This window comes from Nomascus leucogenys, chromosome 8 (assembly GCF_006542625.1).
Source record: "Nomascus leucogenys isolate Asia chromosome 8, Asia_NLE_v1, whole genome shotgun sequence".
Taxonomy (NCBI): Eukaryota; Metazoa; Chordata; class Mammalia; order Primates; family Hylobatidae; genus Nomascus; species Nomascus leucogenys.
In genome coordinates, this window is record NC_044388.1 from 73,466,391 (window position 1) to 73,489,087 (window position 22,697).

General features: G+C 43.4%; 1 pseudogene; it reads right to left on the minus strand.

Moving 5' to 3' along the window:
• Positions 1-500: 500 nt before the first annotated feature.
• Positions 501-19,460, minus strand: LOC100582361 (annotated as a pseudogene).
• Between the last annotated feature and the right edge of the window lie 3,237 nt (positions 19,461-22,697).

Genomic DNA, 22,697 nt, shown 5'->3' on the forward strand with positions numbered 1-22,697 from the left:
TATGTTGTCCAGGCTGGTCTTGAACTCATGGGCTCAAGCAGTCCTCTCCCCACCATCTCCCAAAGTTTTGGGATTACAGGCATGATGGTGCAACCATGGCTAACCCAAAATAATATTTATAAGGTTTAGGGATTTATTTACTAATTGTCAAAGACACGTGGAGACAGGAAAAAGAGAAAATGCAAATAGAGTATGCGTTAATTTCAGAAATGTGAATGTTACTGCCCAGTAGACTCATTTTCAGAGCAATTTGTTTTTTTTACTAATGTATCTTTTAATTGTCATTTTATAGCTACCCACCACAGCTGCCTCCCACCCTTCCCTTCAATGACCACGTTTGCAAGCTTCCGGGAACCAGGGAACAAAGCTGGGGCCTGGTAGCCCCACTACTCTGCCAGCCGGGAAGAACAAGTCACAATTACAAATTATCACAACAATTAGCGCCTGTACTTGGGGGATCTGCAAATTGAGGAGGCCCCAGCTCCTCGTTGTACGGGGGTCTATCTGACAGTGACCTTGCTCTGGAGACAATGATATTCCTATTCCTTCAGCCTGAGGGAATTGATGTTGATGAACCCGGTGGCATCAATTGGCTCATAATCATCCTGCACGTTCATGCTCACCGGCTCCTCATTGTAGGGAGACAGTGAGGACTCCCAGTCAAGGATGTACACCTGGCCCTTGAGGACGGACACTTGCGCTTTCCCTTCCACTTGCTTCTAGGACTTGGCGATGCAGTGGCGGACAAATTCACACTCAGGGCAGTGCCAGAAACCGGTGTACACCAGCTCAGCAAATTTCAAGCCCAGACTTTGTTTGATTTTGCACACCTCCCAGTCCATGGTGAAGGCCTCGATGTCTAAATGAGTGTGGTAAAGGATGGTGCCTGCTAGGGTCTCATAGATACCTCGGGACTTCATTCCAGTGAAGCAGTTCTCCACGATGTCGGTACAGCCCACACCGTGTTTGTCCGCGACTTCGCTCAGGTACATGAAGAACTCCAAGGAGGTCTGATGGGTGGAGCCATCCTTGACGTTGGTCACTTTCATGGGGACCCCTTTTTTAACTCGATCTCGAGGACATCAGGGGTGTTGGGGGCTTTGGCCGGTTCCTAGGTCTTCGTGTAGAGACCTGGAGGCACTTGGTTCTTGGGGTTCTCCAAGTTTCCAGCCTCGTAGCTGATGTGCATGAGGTTCTCATCCATGCTCCACGGGTTCTTGGGAGTGACCAGGTTAGGAATCCCGTGTTGCTTTGCATATTCCATCAGGTCATTACGGCCCTTGAACCGGTTGTAGAACTCGGGCATCCTCCAGGGAGCAATGACTTTATCTGGGGGACCAGCGAGTACCTTGTGAGCTCAAACAGGACCTCATCGCTCCCCTTACCCGTGGCGCCGCGGGACACCCCCTCCTGCTGGGCGATTTCCACTTGTTTGCTGGCAATGCAGGGCCTGGCGAGAGAGGTGCCCAGGAGGTAGCGGTCCTCATACAGTGTGCTGGACTGGATGGCCGGCCAGATGAACTCCTCCACAAACTCCCTGATGACATCCTCAATGAACACCTTTTTGGCCCCAAGTTTCAGTGCCTTCTTCCTGGCTTCCTCGAAGTCTTCCTTCTGGCCAGTGTTGGCCAGGTAGGCAATGACATCATAGCCTTGTTCCTTCACCCACACGAGGATGCAGGAGGTGTCCAGGCCACCACCATAGGCCAGAACCATGGAGTCTTTGCTGGACCTAGCATCTGGGATTGGAGGCACGAGTTTCCAGCGTCTAGAATCTGTCTTCAGGTTGCAATGAACCACTCGGGCTCAGGCAGCATTGGCAGGCAACAGAGCAGGAGCTGTCAGATTTTTTAACCATCGTTAAAGTTTTCCAGTTCTGTGCCCTTCTGGAAGCAGTGTGGGCCCAGACTGACAATTGACCCTCAAAGAGGACGGAAGGCCCTCACCTTGCTCCCCGACAATACTGCCGTGCTGTTTCTCGTAACTTGTAACTGATGCTTCCCTACTCTGTCCACGGAGCTGGTGAGTATTGGACTTAGCTGAAGCTGATAATCGTTTATAGATTTTGTCAATGCTTTGCCTTCAGTTTCCTCTTTATGCTTGTTTTAATCCTTTAATATCCTTCTCACCATGGGTTTTCTTTGATGACTTGGAAAGCTATTTAATCTGTTTCTAGTTATTTATTGAAAATTGAAGTTGCCATCCTTTCAGCTCCACAACATTCTCTGAAGCCAAATTTGTGACTTCAGGCTGGATGTCGATGGGTGAGTAATCAGACATGTGGGGCCATGCCCAGTTTAACCTTCAAATATTCACACTAAATGGAGGGAAGAAAAGTCAAGAAAAAGAGGACAGAGTTGATATGTAGCGGTCTCTTTATTCATTTAGTGGTAACAGGAAGCCCTCTCTGCCTCACGCCTGCTCCCACCCACAGGTCCTGGTGTACATGTGGGTGGTGGGAGTTCTAAGAATTTGATCTAAGATATAGTCAAGGGGGGAAAAGGTAATTTAGAGGCTTCTATTTATTTAGCTTTAGGATTCCTCCAGACAAATTCCAGTAAGTGCCTGTGGTGTTAAGGTTTCTGCTATTTGGAGATAATACTTTGGATTTCTATAGAAACTCTCTGTTGAATAACAGTGCCCTGGAAGCCCAGAGCTAGGGGAATGCTGGGTGCATGATGAGGCTTTTTAAGGGTTAGAAGTGTAAAAGCAATAGGACCTTTAAAAAAATGACAGGGACAGATAAAGAAGTTTACCCTCACCCCCTCCCAGCACTCTTTGTGCCTTAAAAGAAGAGAAAAAACAAAAGTTCTTTTCAATTTAAAGTGAATTTCTAAGGAGAAAAACAATTAAATTGTTTTTTGAATATAACTGATTAAAATGAAAACTGAATGTTGAACTTGAGAAAACCATACAAATTAAAGAAAATGCACATGAGGTTTAAAAGAAAAACTTCCTGGGAAATGATGAATATGCATATTCAACATGGCTTTGGAAAACATTGTTTTTTGACTTTAAGGAGCAATCTTTGCCTTCACTTAGTGCTCTAGTGAGCAATTGTTCAGGAAGAGTAAGAGGGTGGGTTTTCTTAGAGTTCAAGAATCAGAGCTGTAGGAGACTGAATTATGGGCTTGACCGGAAGACTGTGATACATTGATGAGCTTCTTCACGATTCCAAGGGATGATATGTTTGTGCTTTGATACATGGTATTTCAAAACCAAATTGTACATGTATTCACCAACAAAAGAAACTGAAGAAATTGCATGAGATTAAAAGTTACAAAATTGTTTTTTTTTTGTTTTTGAGTCACAAGCAAGTGATTTTTGAAAGCATTGTGCTCAGCAAGACAGGTTTATAAATGAATGCTACTCACAGGTGGAAACTATAGAATGAACAAAACCACTAAAAGCTACATAAAAGGTTCCTTATTTTTCTGTACTGTATGACTAATTAGAGCCATTGTGTGAAAAAGAGAGGAAAATTGCTTCTCTTCGTTGTATTTAGCTGTTAGGGAACTTTTATTAGATATTTATATAGGTATACATTTTGTCACGTGTATAAATGAGAGCCAAGTTCATTATTTGAGGTCTCACTAATTGGGATTTATGATAAGTCACATAGAGATGGTTTCAAGTTTACCTCTGCTTAGCAAATGAAAAATAAAGGACTGTGACGGGCGGATTGAAAAGACGAACCTTCTAAAGCATTTTGGAAGCTCAATATGCAAACAACTGAGACACTAATTAGAAATGCTTCCTGTTTATCCTTAAAGACAAGAAGCCTGAGAATTTCTAGAAGGCAATACTTTGTTACCCTGAGCAGCTGTACATTTTTCTTTTTCTGTATATTTTAAGAGAAAAGAGTTTTATGTGTACTTATAAAGAAATCATTTATATAAATTTCAGAATATGAATCCTGCAATTTCTTTGAATTTATGACCATTCATTGTCAAATGGAGATTACGGTGGTCTAAAATTCAAGACCATGACAACTTCAAAGAAGGTAAACAGAGGAAAATCTTGGGGCATACAGCAGGAATGCCTCTGAAAGGAAGTTGGCAGGAGATAAGAGGCTGAGGGCCTGGAGGAAATAAATACTAACTCAAGTGCTCTCCAGTGGAGAGGAGGCTGAGAAGAGGCCACTCTGTCATGCTCCACAGGCCCCAGACCACTCCCGGGCTGCTCAGGTGTGAGTCTGTTTGCTGATTTGCTGACACCACCTCACAAGCCTCACAAGTCCTGACACAGCAAGGCCAAAAGAAACCACTCAGGCAAACGGCACATCCTGGGATCTGCAAGTCTCCTATAAGTAGCTGTTCCAATTTCCAAATATTAAAACAAAAAAGTAAGCTCATTAAGAACTTGCTGATGCATTCTATTTTTAAAATAATAATAAAAAATAATTTGGGTGATACTGCACAGCTCACAAAATATTTCCACGTGCATTATCTTACTTAATGCAAACGACAATCGCGTACGGGTGGATTCGATTCACCTAGTTTTGCTTACAAGACGCCGAAGCACCAAGAAGCGAAGAAAAGCACTTAGCACACAGGACTGCAGAGCCACCCAGCCCTCTGCGGGTTCCCAGGGGGAGGCGCTCGAGGGTGAAGTACAAACCCATCCCCAGGCTCCGAAAGAAAAGTCTACGAGCTGACCTCTGGGGGAGGGTCAGGGCCCAGGGTCTAAATATAGACATGCTGTGCAGCGGTTTCTGCTTCTTTCACACACAGCGCAGAATGAAAAGCGTTTGGGGTTCAGCTCTGCCAGGAAATAAATACATAACCGGCCTTGTGGTGGCCATGCTGCAGGTGGCACACTCCGAGCAGGCCCCTTGGGGGATGACAGGGGCATCTTCTGCTAAGCGTGGGAACAGCCTTGGGCGCCCCCAGTGCTGGAGAGAAAGAAGGCCCCCCTCCCCGGGTGTGAGTCACCAAATCCCTGAGCGACTTAGGTGCTCCTGCCCCACCCTCTTCTCCACCTCAGCCCAGCCTCTCAAACACCGTGATCCGCAGACGCCCCCAGGTTGGGAAACCGACTGAACAAGAGGGAAAAGGCAAGTTCCGTGGGTCAGGGCATCACCGAACAGGAATCCCTGGAGACACGCCCAGGAGCCGAGGAGGGCAGAGGTGCTCCAGTCGGGCCGCTGAGCCATCCTTTTTGGCTGGGCTCTAAGAAGAAAGGAGAGTGGGCACTGTCCGCTGGAAATGAGCTGGCTGCCTACGACCCCTACCAGCTCTAAGCCTGAGGGTTCTGCATGTTCACATTTCTTTCTGAGTGGCCCCTACCACCCTCATCCTGCATAAAAAAGAATTCAGGGACTCAAGGTAGGCATTCTGTAGAGCTTTGAACATTCGGTTGATTTTCCTTCACCGTATTCTCAGATACCTGGACATTCAGCACAGCGCAGGAAGATGCAGTTTCCTGTAGATTTCCAAATATCTCCTTAGCTGCCCTCAGACATCGCCAGCCCTTGTTCTGCCTCTAGGAGACTCCCAGAGCTGTGTGCATTTCAACCGGGCCCATGTTTTGAGATTTGGGGAGAGGTGGTGGGGTGCATTTTCTGAATAGAGAGCGTGGCTACTGGAAGAACCATAAAATTAGGAGTTGATTGATTTGAGCTTGAGTCCTAGTTCCAGCAGTGAAAACCCGCTCTGGACTTGTACACATGTGTCTGAACGTTGGCTCTGTTCTGCCACACTGTGGCCTGTGATTTTTAATAAGTCCTTTAACTTCTCTGAGCCTCAGTCTCCTCACTTGCAAAATGGATACAATTACCAACCTCATAGGGCTGGACTGAGGATTAAGTGAAATAATGCCCAACAGGGGAGCTGGCACAATGCCTGATACTAATACTGCCCCCAATAGATGACAGACGTACTATCTTACTCCTTTCTCTCTGAGCTTCAGTTTCCACACAAGAAAAAAATTGGGGAGCAGGGATAGTACAGATCCTTCTAGCTCCACAGGGTAGTTGTGAGTCTCCAATGAGATAATGCATGTGAAATCACTTCCACCCCTAAGAATGTGAAGTTTTAATCAATTTTATCAGGTTGACACATTAGGGCCCTTCATCTGGTCCACAGTAGGGTGGGAAAGTATGGGGAAGAGTGGATCTGATTTGATGTGGGATGAGGTAAGGAAAGGCCCTGAGAATGGAGCTCTGTCTAGGACTGAGAGAGGACACCATTGATCAGTACAAATGGAGGCAGCAGAGTGCTGGGAGAGGGTGCCCTCAAATAACGAGGGCCGGGTACGGTGGCTCACGCCTGTAATCCTAGCAATTTGGGAGGCCGAGGCGGGTGGATCATGAAGTCAAGAGATCGAGACCATCCTGGCCAACATGGTGAAACCCCGTCTCTACTAAAAACACAAAAAATTAGCCGGGCATGGTGGTGCGCACCTGTAGTCCCAAGTACTCAGGAGGCTGAGGCAAGAGAATGGCTTGAACTCAGGAGGCGGAGGTTGCAGTGAGCTGAGATCGCTACACTGCACTCCAGCCTGGCGACAGAGCAAGACTCCGTCCCAGCTACTTGGGAGGCTGAAGCTGGAGAATGGTGTGAACCCGAGAGGTGGAGCTTGCTGCAGTGAGCCAAGATCGCACCACTGCGCTCCAACCTGGATGACAGAGCGAGACTCCATCTCAAAAAAAAAAAAAAAAAAAAGAAGTAGTAACGAGAAAAGGGGTGGATAGGAAACCAAGAACAAACTCCGGCCTGGACACAAAGGAATGTTCATGTATTGACTGTACTGAGAGAGTGAGTGGTCTGACTGATGCCTCACAGATGAACAGGGGCAAGACCAGGAAACAAGTCCCATACCCTGAGCTGGGACCCTCTGTGCCCCACATCACCTTCTCGGATGACACAGAAATAGAGACAGCATTGGGAGTGAGGGCGAAGGAAAAAAAATATGTAACCTTACCCTGAAGATTATGCTTCTTATCTCAAAAAACCAGATATCTTCATTTTTTAACTGCTGTAGGGAAATAGAAGAAAATTGACTTTTTTGGTCCTTTGAGGGAATTATAACAATGTCTGGGCTACTCAGTTAAAAGCTGGGTTAAAAACATGAAGTTAAACTATATGCTTTTCTTAAGAGATCAAGATATTCTTTCACTCTTTTCCTTCTGTGTGCAGGATGTTATTGTTTTAGATTGAAAACACAGACTTCTAACTCAAGGTAGGGAAAGAAAATGGAGTGGGAGAACCAGACAGTCAGAAAGCTCTTCAAACCTAATGGGATTCCTTGTTCCTCCACAACTGGGTCTTAGCATGACAGGACCGTTACAGCCTCCACTATAGTGTCTCTCCCCTTTCTCCCATCCTTGTTCTTCTGTATCCTCCTGCCTCTGATTGTCTGTGTCAGCCTGGCTCCAAGTCTTAAATGGGGGGAAAAGATCTCTGTTTTGTGTACAGGTTGTATAATCACATACAATGTCAAAGAAAAAAATGTAGGGTTGACGACTGGCCTAATACATTCTGAATCATAATCATTTACTGCTGATTGAATAAACTGTCCCTTCGTAGTTGCCACCGATGATATTCCCAGGGTACAAATGAGGTGGAGTGGGATTCAGAGGGTTCAGAGTCCCTCGTTTGCTTAGAGCTTCCCCTGAGAGAGGACCAGAGCTATGGATAGAATTGGGGTGCCCCAGAACTCGGGGGTTGTCCCCTCTGATGATCATGTTTACTCATGCTTTTTGGTGATTAGAGATCTTACCACTTGCAAATAACTATACTTTATAAGAATACATCCAATAATGGGATACTATTCAGCAATGAAGAGGAACAAATGTGCATGCAACATCATGGATCATGCTAAGTGAAAGAAGCAAGACTCAAAAGGCTACATACTGTATGATTCTGCTTATGAGATATTCTGGCTTTTTTTTTTTTTAAAAAAGAGATAGGGTCTTACTGTTTTGTTGTTGTTGTTGTTGTTTGTTTGTTTGTTTGTTTTCTTTGAGACGGAGTTTGGCTCTTGTTGCCCAGGCTGTAGTGCAATGGCGTGATCTCGGCTCACTGCAACCTCTGCCCCTTGTGTTCAAGTGATTCTCATGCCTCAGCCTCCCAAGTAGCTAGGATTACAGGCATATACCACCATGCCCGGCTAATTTTGTATTTTTAGTAGAGGCGGGGTTTCTCCGTGTTTTCAGGCTGGTCTCAAACTCCTGACCTCAGGTGATCCACCCGCCTCTGCCTCCCAAAGTGCTGGCATTACAGACGTGAGCCACCACACCTAGCACTGGGGTCTTGCAATTGCACTTGCCCAGGCTGGAGTGCAGTGGCTATTCACAAGCACGATCCCACTACTGATCATCACAGGAGTTTTTACCTGCTCTGTTTTCGACCTGGGCCAGTTCACCTCTCCTTAGGCAACCTGGTGGTCCCTCGCTCCCAGGAGGTCACCAAATTGATGTTAAACTTAGTGCACACACCAAGTCAGGAGAGCATACTGTACCCCAGAACTCCTGGGCTCAAGCCATCCTCCCGAGTAGCTGGGACTACAGGCCTATGCCACTGTACCCGGCTTATGAGATATTCTGGAAAAGCCAAAACGATAAGGATGGAAAACAGATCACTGGTTGACAAGAGCTGGGGAAAGGGACTGACTCCAAAGGGGCATGAAGGAATGTCTGGGGTGATGGAACTCTTCTATATCTTCATTGTTGTGGTGGTTACACGACTATAGGTGTTTGTCAAGACTCATAGGACTGCACACTAAAAAGTATGCTGTACTCTATATGTGATTACACCTCAATAAACATGACTAAAAATTTTTTTAAACTATGAACAAAGATTGACTGATATATATATATATAATACATATATGAGGGTTTAGAATAAAGAATATGGATGTCTGCAATTTATTTTAAAGCATTAAAAATAAGATTAAAAGATTGATAGATAGGTATATGGTTAGGTATGTGATGTAGGTGGTAGAGATATATATATATATAAAATATCCATACAATATATATATATTCTATGAATATCCATAGAATATATATTATACATATAATACAAAAAGGTTATATATATATTTAGTATATTCACTGTATAATTATTTCAACTTTTCTATATGTGAAACGTATTAATAATAAAATGTTGGAAAACATTTGAAAATACATCTAATGCATTTTCTTCACCACCTATGCCATTTAGAGGGTTGCTTGTAGACCCATACACTTGCTTTCATACTCTCTGATGAGTTCAAGAGTACTCTCCCTCTCCCCTTCGAACCATCCTAATAGGAGTAAAGTTTCCCTTGGTCCAGAGGGGAAGAGCTCTTGGGGTTCTTTGCTGACTCACTTACATGAATTTACTGTCCTCCCTTTGATGCAGTATCAGCAAGCGAATCCTTTATGGTGTTTTTTTTTTTGACTTGCTTGAAAATTGAAGGATTGGATTAATTTCACACAATTTGTAACAAACCTCAGGGAACAAGCTTTGGGCAGCAGCAATTCAAAGTGTTGGCAAGTATCTCAGACTCCGTTTTTCTTGATATTGCCTGGTTCTTTCTGCAGGCTCAGGTTTTGCGTGCCTCTTTCCATCCCACCCTGTAATGGAGATAAGAACTAAGCCACCTGCTCCCAAGAACAAGGACCTCTCTGGTGCCTCAGAAACCAGGCACCCCTGGAGCCAACCCTTGATGGGATTGGAAATGGTCTTTTTTCCAAATCGCCATCTGTTTGGTGGAGGATGAAAAGATCTCCCCTTCAAAGAATATGTGAGGCATAGTTTTTTGAAAATAGATATGCATACCTTCTCCCGATTACCCTGACCTTTAAAATAGCCCGGTTTCCAGTTGGAAACAGAAAGAGCAGCACAGCATGGCTGGAGAGTCACAGACATCAGGCCTCCATAAGTAAGTACGTGGACGGTTCAATTCCCAACCAATACAATCCGCTTTACAATTATAATCATTTTTCAATATTTAAGTGGATCAGATTAGATACACTTAAAGTGTCTCAAACTCTACAAGCTTTCATTTGGATTTGGGTATATGGATCCTGTCTGAAGAAATGTACTGCTATTTATTGACATAAAAAGGTACCCAAGTTATGTTGTGAAATGAAACAGTAAGTTGTAGAACATGGTATTATTCTGATCCCACTTAAAAATATATTTAGCTCAGCACTTGGGGAGGCCAAGATGGGAAAATTGCTTGAGCCCACAAGTTCAAGACCAGCCTGGGCAACAGAGCAAGATTCTGTCTCTACAAAAAGTTAAAAATTAGCTGGGCATGGTGGCACATTCCTGTGGTCCCAGCTACTTGGGAGGCTGAGGTGGGAAGATGGCTTGAGCCCAGGGGTTCGAGGCTGCAGTGAGGCTCCAGTGAGCCGCGATGGTGCCACATGCCTGGGTGACACAATGAGACCCCATCTCAAAAAAAAAAAAAAAAAAAAAGGTTTTATGGTTTTAGCTCTTATTTTTAATGTTTAAAAATGGATTTCTAACTTAATGGGCTATAATCTATTAACATCATTGTTTATTTGATGCTCACAGTGTCCCAGTTTTGCCAGTAGAAGCCCCTCCAAGGCAGCTCCCCGGTGCTTTTGACAGATTCCTTTAATTTTTTGAGTACTTCTTTATATTCTGGCACAAGGGTGTTTCAGCCACATCTTGTAATTTAACTGCTGCAGCCCTGGGATCAGCATTTTTCCAAAGAGCCCTCATTCCTTTTGGTGTGAGTGATATTTAAAAACCAACATCTGGGTACTAGGTTGCTCATTGCTATTGGGTATTACTGCTTCTAGATCCTTTTAGTGGACAGAGCTAGGAGATATCTGTGTCTGTCTGTCTGTCTAGATTATTCTAATTCCAGGGCAACAAATAGGATGCTTTTTTGTCTTCACTCATTTTATATTTGTATCTGCCTTCTTGTGCAATGAGAACTCTGGCTCCCAACACATCCTGTAGGTACTTGTTTGCTTAGTTCTACAATACACAAAATAGTTTTAGAATTGTTATAACTGTGGTCTACAAAAAACAAATCTGCTAAACAGAGTTTAAGATTATTTTTATTACTTTATTATTTTTTTTTTGATTTTTGACTGAGGATATTTAGCCAAAGTATTGTGTTCAAATGTTACTTGGATTAATTCTTTTCTTTTTCTTCCATGTAGTTGTGCTATTCATTTGAAATATAGTTCATTGGTTTCTGTTTGCATTCAATTTGTATTTTTTCTCATACTTGTTTATTTAATTTTATTTGTGAATGTATAGAGAATTGATAACGTTTTAAAACAAAAACTATACAAAAAGGTTATATATATATATATATTTAGTATATTTTACAAAAGAAATGGGAGTGCTATGCTGTACGGGGTGAGGTCTGGGAATTCTAGATGACTTTCTCTCTGTTGTATGTTTCTGTATTGTTTGATTTTTATACAACATGGGCATATTAGCTTTGTATCAGATGAAGACAAAATCAATACATATTTTTCAGTGCTACTGCCCAAGTTTACAGTTTTGACAACTGTGGGGGGAGGGCAGAAGGGGATAAGGTATGTGTATATAATTAACATGTTCTTACACAGTGAAACAATTTCTTGGATCTTGCTATTTCAGAGGAAAAACTGGTACTCACATAGTGGGTTGAATCTAGGCTAACATATTTCAAGATGCTTTCCATTCCCTAAGATCCTCCTTACCCCCTACTTGATACACTAGCTTAATGCTTCTGAGAAAATTTGCTATTCTGGTAATTTTCTGCTACCAACCAGAGACCAAGTGATCATTCTAGTGATTAACTTTTGGGCTCTTTAGATCCTTCATCAAACAAACAACCTGAGAATTACAGACTTCAGAATCCACCGAGGCTCTGAGCTCTCTAATCCCTCTGCTGGTTTCATTTTCTTTTTTATGTTTGTTAGCTGTATTTGTATTTGCTGCTTCTTCCTCTCCTTTCCTTTTCCCTCCATATCCTCTCTTTTGTCCATCCTCGGCTGGAGACAGCTAAAATATCTGTCCAGATCATGTACATACAAAGAGAGCACTTTCTCAACCAACGGACCTCCTTGAATTACTCAAAGTACCTTCCATTCTCCAGTTTCCCATCATTTTTCTTCCTTGACAGTATAAACTGGAATTGGACATTTGGCAATTGTACCCATGGATTTAATCATTCAGGCAGGAAGGAGGAGGGTAAGCCTTCTACAGAAGCAAGTATTCTTCTGAATGATGAGAAAATAGGTAACAACATGTTTGAAGGCATATAAATAATTTTTATGCCAGTATAAACACTAGGGTCCCTAAAACAAAATGCAGTAGGATTCTCTGTAATTGGCAGAGCTGTTGGTAAACAAGATTCAGAACTGGGGAGAAACCCAGGCTTTGTGGGGCCCAGCTGCCTGTTGTCTGGGATGAGGCTGTTAATGGATAAATTTAGCAGGTGTCTAGACTGAAACCCAGGAAAATATGTGACCTATGAATTATACAGAATGTTCTAAAAGGTTTCTTTCTTTTTTTATACTTGGGGTAAACCCCTCACTGACCTCCTCTCAAATCTTTAAGCTTGTAGCTTAAAGGAAACAGAAACCAAGAGAGGAATTTTCCTGGTATATCCTTCTCCGCTTCAGAGCAGGGAAGCCCAGCCTGAAGCCTAAAATCGCAGCACAAGGGATTTGTCAGTCAGTAGCAATTCTGATGGTCAGAACAGCAGCAAGAGACCAAATCAGCAGGTTGGAAAAGGCAGCAACATGGTTTCTGCTGTGGTCTGGGACACTTGGGTGTTTGTATCCACGTTGAAAAGCTAAATCTGCAACCATAGTGCCTCCCTACACTGGTACAAAATCCCAGAGTGGAGGAGACCAGGGGAGAAACATGAGTGTTGTCAAGGCCTGACCCTTGCCAGATAACAGGTAAGCCAGGACAGAAAGCTGATAGGAAGCTGGGCTGCTCTGTAAATTGACGCTGGATCTCTCTGCAAGCAGGGGCCATCTGCAGAGTGGGTAGCCTTGTGCAGATGGAGGACTCTGGGAAAGGTGCCCACATATTCTTCCTATCCCAGGCCCCTCTGTCTCCCTGAGATCTTGGCTTCAGGTTCTCATCTGAAGACAGTGGTATTTAGAAGAAAATCTAAGACTCTATGAATCAGAGTGCCTTCCAGAGCTGCACGTGCAGTGAGGAATAGCCAGCTGGGTTCTTACCTCCTTGTGTAGAATTGTCAACCCAGGATGGTGGCAGACAGGAGAGCCCTCCTTTGAAGTCCCACAGCCCCAATCACAGTCCAGGGCATGGTCTGTGGGATTCAGACTGCTGCCTGACCTGGTCCCCTTGCCCAGTCACAATTAAGAATGCCATCACACTGAGTCAGGAGAATGGCGGGCGAAGCAGAACAAGACAATTAAGTCACATTGACACTGGGAGGAAGTCGCCAGTGGTTATCTCTGAGACAGCAGATTCCCTAATCTCAAGTGCATATCAGCTTTGTCACTGTTGTCTTTTCAGTGGGACAGAGAAAACTCATTTCCATTCCTTTGATTGGAGTCCACAAAAAGTGCTAACCAGCGGCTGCCTCCATCAAAGCTCTACCTAACAGAGTTCAACTGTTTTTTGTTTTGTTTTGTTTTGTTTTTTTGAGATAGCATTTGCTCTGTCACCTAGGCTGGTGTGCAGTGGCATGATCATAGCTCAGTGTAACCTCCAACTCCTAAGTTCAATCAGTCCTCCTGCCTCAGCCTCCTGAGTAGCTGGGATTACAGGCACACACCACCATGCCCACTAAAAAAAAAAAAAGTTTATAGAGACAAGATCTTGCTATGTTGCCAGGCTGGTCTCTAATTCCTGGCCTCAAGTGATCCTCCCACCTCAGCCTCCCAAAGCATTGGAATTACAGGTGTAAGCCACCACACTAGGCCAGAGTTCAACTTTTTAAAGAGGTGAAACAAGTTCCAAGTGGGCTCTGTCATCTGGTTGCATTTACTTGTACTGAAAACAGCCTGGAGATCCTCTGTGGGGGCAAACACTCCATTTTCCCAGAAGAACAGGAGTCACACCCCTAGGGGCCAAGATCGGTTTTTCCCTAGTGTATCTGTGTTGCCTCCTGTGTGGTGTGGTGTAAGCCAGCTGAATGTGAGGGTGGGGTGCCTGGCTGAGGAAGATGGGGATGCCTTCTCCAGTATGACATGTCTCCCATTATTTTGGGAAAAAATGTGGAGGTGACAATGGTAAGCCCTTCATACTGCTTCAAATGCCACTATTACCATTTTTAGGCCCTCAGCTCCCAATAGCTACATTGCCAGGAACTGTGCTAGGCACTCGACATATTTTATGTCTTTTAATCCCCCCCAATAACACTGGGAGGTTGGTATTATTGTAATAACCATTTTAAGACTGAGGAAGTAGGCATTCAGGGAGGTGGAATAAATTGCCCACAGGCCAACAGCTAAGAAGTTGTAGAAGTAGGATTTGAAGCCAAATCTCCCGGTTGTCAAAGCTTATATACTCTTCAGGGTTTCTTTCCTTTAATCCCCCACCCCAACTGTGGCAGACTAAAGGAAAGAAAGGCTCTCGGGGCATTCAGTTATCTGTGTCCACCCCTCATTCCCATGCCCTGCCCTGACCCTGCTGTCATCATGTAGAAGGCCCAGGCACCCACGGAGCTGTTGCTCTGTCTATACTCCTCTCTACCTGGGCAGGTCACAGGTAAGCAGCTTGACAGGGTTTACAGGACACCAGATAGGTCCTTCTCCCGAATGTCTGCTCAGTATCACACACGTGTGTCTTTGTAGTGACCTTTGGCCTCTTTTAAAATTCAAATATCCCTAAGAAGGGTAACATATTACTGTTCTCATACCTTGGTTTGATTATTAGTTTTTTTTACTACACTGCTATGGACTAGAAAAGAAAATAATCTAAATATTTCGTTACAGATTCTGGAGGTGAAAGGAAGAAGTGAGGAAGGCTTAGGGAAGATGAACTTTGGGATCCATTGCTTTACGATGAGTTTAATTTTGATGGAACCCAAACGGTTATTGAGTAGATGAGGTGCCAGGTATTTTGCTAAGGGTTATAGGCGTGCAGAGCTTATTAAGGATTTGCTCTTACCTGGGGAGATTCGAATATGGTCCGGGTATTTAATAATATGTGGGGATCATTGTTAATTTTATTACGCAGTTATGTAGAAAAATGTACTTATTTTTTAGAGATGCTCTTACTAAAATATTTAGTGCGGAGATGTCATAATGTCTGATTTATTTTTAAATGTTTCAACAGGAAATTAGATGAAGCAAATATGGCAAAATGTTAATAATTGTTAAATTTAGGTGATAGATATATAAGATTCATTATACTATTTTCTCAACTTTACTGAATGTTTGAAAATTTTCATAATAAAAAGTAAAACAAAAACAAATGAGCAAACAAAAAAACCTAAAGCTTTCCAGTAGCTCAAAATCGAAGTTCTATTGCAAAGATGACAATTAGGTTTTGTAGTAAGCAGAATTTGAAGATGGCCCCACAGATTCTTGCCCTCTGGCATACAGGCCCTGTATAATTCTCGCACCTTGGGTATAAATATGATGAGATTTTACTTCTGTGATTAGATTATGTTATATGGCAAAAATGAGGGATTTTTCAAATGTAATTAAAGTCCTTGATCAGTCAATTTTTAACTAATCAAAAGAGAGATTATCCTGGGTGGGCCTGACCTAATCAGGTGAGCCCTTTAAAGAAGAGTCTATAAGCAGCAAAAGACCCTTCTTGGCTTTGAGGAAGCAAACTACCATCTTGTGGAGAGGGTCATGTGGCAGAGAACAATGGGTGGCCTTTAGTTGCTGAAGGCCTCAGGCCTACAACTGCAAGGAACTAAATTCTGCCCACAACCATTGAGCTTGGAAGGAGACCCTGAGCCTCAGATGAGATTGCAGCCCCAGAGAACACCTTTATTTCAGCCTTGGGAGACCCTGAAAAGAGAATCCAGCTAATTCATGGCCGTGGAAGCTGTGAGATAAAAAATGTATGTTGTTTTAAGGCAATAAACTTATGGTAATTTGTTACAAAGCACTAGAAAACAAATATAAATTTCAACCAGTGAGGCAATTCTAATTGATTAGACATGGCAGCTTAAGGCACTATATTAGAAAGGATTCCAAGCCAGGGCCTAGTCCCTGTGGGGGAAAAAGAGAGAGCTGTGGTTGATTAGCAATGTCTGCATGGGCATGGAAATGGAGAGTGGTAGCACATGTCCCTCCTATCGCTATTCAAGGTCCCTCTGTGTATTTAAAGGAAAGGGGTTTACTAACTTATTTTTCTTAATGACAAAATAACCCCAAAGGATTATATAACTTGAGTCCCCAGGTTGGAGGAAACGCTGACCTATGAGAAAAACTTCAGAGAAAGAAGACAGGAAACATTATCAAAGCAGATTTTAGCAGCCGCAAAATATTGTTGAGGGCCACCCTTGCAGGCTGACATTTGCAGTGATAAGCGTCCTTCCCTCACAGGTGTCTTCACTCTTTCTCCCTTCCCACTTTCTCTAATTCGCTGCCTGCAAACACGCACAGGTCTTTTGTGAGTTGGAAAATGCAACCCTCCAAAAATGTCACTTGATCCTGTTCCTATTTCTAACTCACACTGACTCTCATGCAGCAGGGCTCTTGACCATCCTGGAAGAATATCAGAATTCCCTCCTTAGACATTATGCCACAGAGGTCAGGACCAGCCTGCTTAATGTTGAGCTTACATTCAACATCTATTAATATATCATTTCATATTAAAACCATGCAGAAATCAGCACAGTATTCAGATGTTAGTCTCAAATTTAAGTGAAATTTCTGTAGTAAAGCAGGCTTTTCTCATAACTCTTATTTTAAGAGTATAGGCTGACTTCCCATCCATACTAGTGAAACCATGCAGATCCATAATCCAGCTTTTCTCAGTGACGGATTCCATAACAGAGGTATTGGATTAAAACTAGGATCACAACTATTTTCCTACAGATATACAATGAAGTTTCATAAAAACTGGAGTTTAAATTTAAGGTATGTGCAAGTAAAAGAAACATGATCAAGAACGTAAAGGCCCAGAGAAAACTGATGGCTTCTTCAATTATATCAAAGAAAAAGAAGTATTTTGCTTGATGCAAATTGTTTGCTTGTCTTTGAATTGTCATTTGGAATCCAACCAGCCCAGCTTACCTCCGAAACTAGTAGACTGTGACTATTTTGGATACATGTTCCTAAGCCACTCATTCATCTTAATTTAATTGTCTATACCAGGGGCTTTTAACACACAAGGAAGAGTTGCCAACGTATAACTAGGCATCTAGGCATAAAGAACACTGTTTGATAGACTTCTATTTTTTTTTTAATTTTTTTATTTTTTATTTTTTTTTTAGATGGAGTTTCGCTCATTGCCCAGGCTGGAGTACAATGGTACAATCTCCGCTCACTGCAATCTCCACCTCTTGGGTTCAAGTGATTCTCCAGTCTCAGCCTCTCGAGTAGCTGGGATTACAGGTGCCCACCACCACGCCTGGCTAATTTTTGTATTTTTAGTAGAGATGGGGTTTTACCATGTTGGCCAGGCTGCTCTTCAACTCCTTGCCTCAGGTGATCTGCCCACCTCGGCCTCCCAAAGTGTTGGAATTACAGGCGTGAGCCACCGCGCCCCGCCTGTGTGATGGACTTCTTTTCTTTCTTTTTTTTTTCTTTTTTTTTTTTTTTTTTGAGACGGAGTCTCGCTCTGTCGCCCAGGCTGGAGTGCAGTGGCGCAATCTCGGCTCACTGCAAGCTCCGCCTCCCGGGTTCACGCCATTCTCCTGCCTCAGCCTCTCCGAGTAGCTGGGACTACAGGCGCCCGCCACCACACCCGGCTAATTTTTTTTGTATTTTTAGTAGAGACGGGGTTTCACCGTGGTCTCGATCTCCTGACCTCGTGATCCGCCCGCCTCGGCCTCCCAAAGTGCTGGGATTACAAGCGTGAGCCACCGTGCCCGGCCGATGGACTTCTAATGAGAACAACACCTAGCACTTAAACCAGGGCTTGGCTACTGGTGGCCCACAGTTGTCACACGTTGCCTCAGAACATTGGTATTACATATTTAAAATTCAAAGAAATAAACTGCCAACATTTAAACTTGAGAGCTTTCACACAGAAATTAGTGTTTCTTGCTTTTTTTTTCTTTTTCGAGACAGAGTTTCACTCTTGTTGCCCAGGCTGGAGTGCAATGGCACGATCTCAGCTCACCGCAAACCTCCACCTCCTGGGTTCAAGTGATTCTCCTGCCTCAGTCTCCTGAGTAGCTGAGATTACAGGCGTCCACCACCATGCCCGGCTAATTTTTGTATTTTTAGTAGAGACAGGGTTTCACCATGTTGGACAGGATGGTCTCGATCTCTTGACCTCGTGATCCTCCCACCTCAGCCTCCCAAAGTGCTGGGATTACAGGCATGAGCTACCGCATCCACCTGCTTTTTTTGAAAAATTGGAAAATCTACCAACCTCTACCCCATTCCTCATGGAAACAATCGGATGGCGTTGAATGGTGGGTACCCCAGTATGATGGGACACGTATTTCCCCATTTGCTGCACCCTCTACCACTCCCTATTGCTACCTCATATTGAGGCCAAATGTCAGTTGTCATTTATCATCTTGCTTTCACTATCATTTTTCTCACAACGGAGACAGGAAGAAAGTGAACTATTCCTTACCCCTGTGAAAACAGACCCCTTTCACTCATTCTTCTTAGCAGCCCAGCCCCTCCAACCATTTGAATTTGCTGACATCTGAGATAAATAAACATCTCTAAAAACAGACACACACGAATTTGTTACTTGTTCATGAGAAATGGTCTTGGCATACATATGAAATGCTTTTTCATTCTCAGATTACTCCAACACTAAAAACTCCCTTTTGGTTAGAGTTCCTGTCTACTCAGTTGTGAGTTTGATAATTTAAGAAGCGTACAATTGGGCCCTTTAAAGGAAATATGACTCACTGATCCTTGAATTTCACCTCATCTAGCTACACTGCTGATAACCTGTTTGATTCAGATGTTCCATTTTTTTTCCCCACTGTAATAAACAAAAATTCCAATTCACATGACTCCTTGACCGATGTAAATATTTATTTGTATTTTCCATCTGGTTGGAGAAATAAAGAAAAGAGGCCCTGTGGCCCTGTCTTGCTCACCACTTGAAACAAAATGTATCTAGTTACCTCTAATCAGGATAGGGCTGGGAAGGAAATAGGAAGAGAGAGAGTCGGTAAAAAATACCAAAGTCCATTGGAAAACAGAGCACAGGAAAGTGGAAGAGAGGAGGAAGGGGGAGAGATTGGAGAAGATGTGCAGAGGGCAAGAAATGAGTGTGTTGCGGGAAAGTGTGGAAAACAAAGGCAGAGAGTAGGTAACACCCGTCGGGACACTCACGGTTGAGCTGGCGCCTCCGGATCCTGTCCCTCCATGGCCTGTTTCTGATCCAGTGTAATCGCGAAGGTAACACCATGGTCCCAAGAGAGCGGCCTAAAACCTGCTCATGGCAAAGGAACAAAAGGGTCTTGCAGCGATCCCGGAAGTTAAGTCCAGACGTATAAAAATGAAAAAGAAAACATAAAACCCCCCTTTTTTGTTCTTTCCTTAAAAAAAAAAAAAAAAGTATTTGAGGCTTCCGTTGACTTCTTTTATCTTGTAACTTGCCTTGCCTTTCCTTCCCTTAACTCCCGACTGGCCCGAAGGCAGCTGCTGTGCTGGGCTGCCCTAGCCTCCTGTGCCATGTTTTATGCATGAAGATGATGGGGCGGTAATTTATTCAAGCAGAGATGATCACCGGGCTCCTGTGTCTGCCTTCGCGTCAGAGGAGCCGTGCAATGGCAGGGGCAGGGCAGGTGTGTCTGACTGCATGCAGGAATGGCCTGAAATGGGAATCCCTCTCTGTAGGCAGAAATGAAGAGCAGAGCTTTGCTGCTGGAGCTGAATCAGAGCAACACCCCTTACCTTTTAGGGCGCATGATTTATTTACTGCTGGGTCCCTGGTATCTAATATAGTGCCTGGCCCTTGGTAGGTGAGCAATAAGTATTTGTTAACTGAAAGAATGATTCGGTGATAACCAACATAAGTGATTTCATACTTTCTTTTTCACCAGTTAATCTGCCCAGTGCACTGTCTTCAAATATGTCTATTTGAATTTTCTCACCCATTCTTTTTCTCCACCTACGATCACACTTACCCCTCACCTACTCATTCATACTTCAAAGCCTCATTTTTCCATGAGGCTTTCCTGAAGCCATAGACATGGAACTGTCCTCCACGCACCTATTGCTCTCACCTGCAGGTGGCCCATGTCTGCACTGCCCAAATTTGTTAGGCCTTTTGTTTGTTCTCTGATTTCTTTTAAAGCACACATCCAGGTTGGATGAGGTAGCTCACACCTGTAATCTCAGCGCTTTGGGAGGCTGAGGTGAGAGGATCGCTTGAGGCCAGGGCAACACAGCAGGACCCTATCTCTACAAAAAATTTTAAAATTAGTTGGTCTTGGTGGTGCGTGCCTGTAGTCCCAGCTACTCCAGAGGCTGAGGCAGGAGGATTGCCTGAGGGAAGAGTTCAAGGTTGCAGTGAGCTATGATTGCGCCATTGCTCTCCAGCCTGGGCAACAGAGAAAGACCCTGTCTGAAGAAAAAAGAGAAAAGAAAAAAAAATTGCCTACATTCAAATAGTGAGTAAGCTTCTTGGTGGTGAGAACTGTATATTCCTCTTTCTGAGCTGCAACATACAGGGGTTTACATGGGGAAGTGGTACATCAAGAGGTGGTTTGGGGCAGTTTTAGTCAGCCCCCTAAATCTCCATCAGCTCCTCCTCAAAATTCCCCAAGTAAAAATACACTCTAACTGAATACATTATGTTGGCTATAATACCACACTTAGGTGCTGCAGCCTCTTCCAAATATGTGGCTGAAGCCTCTCTTACATAGACATTCTAAAGCTGCCCCTGGCAGGGGAAGCTCAGTACGTTGATTGCTTACTTTGTTCCAAGCTTTTCCTCTGTGCAATGTCAGATTGCTCCAGAGAACAAACAGTTATTGATCAAGGCCTCAGGAGTAGCCTTGCCCTGAGGATGGAACTGAAAAAAGTGACACCCAAGTTACCAAATTTAGCCCAAGATAACCCATAAACTTGCTGACGGCAGAAACTCTGTCATTTATCTTTTGTGTCTCTCGTGGTGCCAGAAGCAGAGGGACTGGGGGAAACTACCAAGAGATGGGAGTCAAGAGGCTTGTAATTGCAACTGACCAGATGAGTGCTTTAGGCACATCTCTTAGTCTTGGTGTCTTGTTTTCTTCACTTAAAATGGGAGTGACCTACAGATTTCAGAGTTGTCAAGAGGAAATGAGATCAAGTAACGCTTTCGAAGTTGGTAGGATACTGGACTGGCACCCAAGAGTGCAGGCTCCCCTTCTGTCACTATGTCTGGTGGTAAAGAGAGTGCGTTCCAGAGCAGAAATGCCTGGGTGCAAACTCTTAGCACCCTATTTAGTATCTTCATGACATTAACATCCTTATGCCTCAGTCTTTTAATCTATAAAATGTGAGGATAAGGATGAGGGCTGCTGCCTTAGGGTTATGCTGATGACTTCATGAGTAAATACATGCTAAGGACTAAGCATTGTGTTTAGCATCGAGGAATTTCTCAATGTTGTCAGCAGCTATTATTAACCAGCCATGTGACTTCATGAAAGTTGGCAAATTCCCTAGGCCTCTGTCTCCTTATCTGCAATATGAGGGGGTCTGGGATACTTTATATCACAAGTTCTGTGTATTAGTTTCCTACTGCTGCTATAACAAATTACCACAAATTTAAAGGCTTAAAACGACACAGATCTATCATCTTTCAGTTCTGGAGGTCAAAGTCTGAAATGGGTCTTATAGGGTGAAAATTGAGGTATAGGCAGAGCTGCATTCCTTCTGGAGGAGGATCTGTTCCTTGCCTTTTCCAGCTTGTAAAGGCCCTTTGTATTCTATAAATCTATTTGCAGAGTGTTCTTTGTTCACCTGAGGGACCACCACTCTGAGTCATTACATTAACTGGCAATTGCAGGTCATGTGGAACATTCCTGGTCTAGACAATTGCTTGTGGATCCTGATCCCTTATGATGTGCCAGCTCACCAAGACTCATTTTCTGAATTAGGGGGGAAAGGTAGAGACCAAAATTAAGACAAAATCTATGTAAGATAGCCAATGAAGTTTTCTTGACTATTGCCACTGAACACAATTCCCTAGAATGGCAAATGCAGCATAAGAAAACTATATTTGGTAGACTGGACCAAGCAGAAGAAAGAATTTCAGAGCTTAAAGACTGGTCTTTTGAACTAACACAGTCAGACAAAAATTAAGAAAAAAGAATTTTAAAAAAGGAACAAAGTCTTCAAAAAATATGCGATTATGTAAAGCAACCAAACTTATGAATTATTGGCATTCCTGGGAGAGAAGGAGAAAAAATAAACAACCTGGAAAATATATTTGGTGGAATAATTCAAGAAAATTTCCCTAGTCTTGCTAGAGAGATAGACATCCAGATACAAAAAAATCCAGAGAACACCTGTGAGATACTATACAAAATGAACATCACTAAGGAATACAGTTACCAGGCTGTCCAAGGTCAATGCTAAAGAAAAAATCTCAAAGATAGTTAGAGAAAAAGGGCAAATTACATACTAAAGGAACCCCATCAGGCTAACAATAGATTTC